This window comes from Aulostomus chinensis, chromosome 21 (genome assembly GCF_037954235.1).
Source record: "Aulostomus chinensis isolate RoL2024-O1b breed Wild chromosome 21, RoL_Achi_v1.0, whole genome shotgun sequence".
NCBI classification, from domain to species: Eukaryota; Metazoa; Chordata; class Actinopteri; order Syngnathiformes; family Aulostomidae; genus Aulostomus; species Aulostomus chinensis.
In genome coordinates this window covers 13,990,001-13,991,570 of record NC_141340.1, presented here as the reverse complement: position 1 = coordinate 13,991,570, position 1,570 = coordinate 13,990,001, and positions in this window count along the sequence as shown.

The following is a 1,570-nucleotide window of genomic DNA, read 5'->3' as shown; positions in this document are numbered from 1 at the left end:
GGCCTAATAGCTTCTGGAGACACTTGAAAGGAAACTGGAAGAAAGTGCAAGTAAAGAGTATCTTGATTGCTTTAAGCTGTTTAGCTTGTAGCTTCCGAATGCTAATCTTTACTGAAGGAAGGCTAAGAATCTTCATCCAAGTATCTCATGGTCCATTTTCTGTCAAAGGTCAAATAAAAATGTTGATATATGTCATTATAAGTAGACGTGGGGTTTTTTTTTGCCTTCTAATTTGAAAAATGAATGATATTCAGCTGATTTGATTGAACATCAATATTTATTGGTGATTTAGTGATTAGTTATTTTGTTTGTACATTTTCATTTGTATCGCTGTGAGGTGTTTTTATATAAACTACACCAGGCTCATACCCCTACACATACTTTGATATTCCCTTTATTTATGTTTTATGTGTGTGACATAAGAATAATTCAAATGTGTTCTTATTAGCTTTTTAATGCCATTATCTTGAGATCACAAGTTAATTATTATGTTATCTCAGGATAAATCCTCCAGAAAACTGGTTTGGTTTTCTTGAGATAGGAGGAAAATTTACCATATTATTACAAGAATAGAATAGAATAGACCAGAATAATTATGTTCACAGAGAGGGAGGAAAGTTGTCTTCAATTCACCAAATATACAAAATAACAAGAAAGCAGGCAAACAGTAAGAAGCGAAATTCGAAAAAAAAAGGGCCCATTATACATTAAAGAAACTTAAAAAAGAGAGAATTACAATAACGATAGCTTAGTTATCTGAAAGGGAAGTAGTGATTTACTAATGATCTATATAATGTCATATTAATGAAATTTTGAAGCGCTGACATTCTCTGCTTTCACAAGCCAAGTGTATTATGCGAATATGCAGAATCCTGGGATTTACTTGGTTTTAAATCTCTCTGCTAAAGTCGCTCTGGTAAGGGGGTGCGGCCGTTGAGTGTTTATTCACAAATGACAGAATAAATTCAGTTGAGTCGATTGAATTCACACAGATTTTATCATTCTGTGGCTTCACAATATTTAACTGTGGGTTCAAAAAAACTCTTGGTCTTAGTAATGAGAAAAAGAAAACCTCATGGACGGCGTTCATTTTTCTAGTAGTTATTCCCGTAAGGGTCTGGCCGGAGAACAATATTTCATGTCAGCTCCATTTTTTTTTATTGCTGCTGTAAGCTTGAGTGCTTATCCACATGACGGACACAGTGAAGACTGTTGAGTTGGTGAATTTAACACACACTTGACTTCATTCAGTGGGTTTGAAATATTCATCTGTGAGTTCAAAAGCTTTCCTGATTGTCTTTTGGCCAGAGATGGTATCTTCACATACCAGGAGCCGAGAGACAGCAGAGAAAAGTGGAGCAGGACTTGGCCTACAAGCATTTTACCCACACAGACGTCCTCTCCATGCCTGAGCAATAATCCTCCAGCCATAGATATGCATGCTTGTGTGTGTGAGTGTGTGAGTATTCCAGGTGTTCCTCATGTTATGAGGACATAAATCTATTTCACATTGTGGGGACCCGCCTCTCTTTTGAGGATAAAAAAGCAAGTCCCATGATGTAAATCCTTA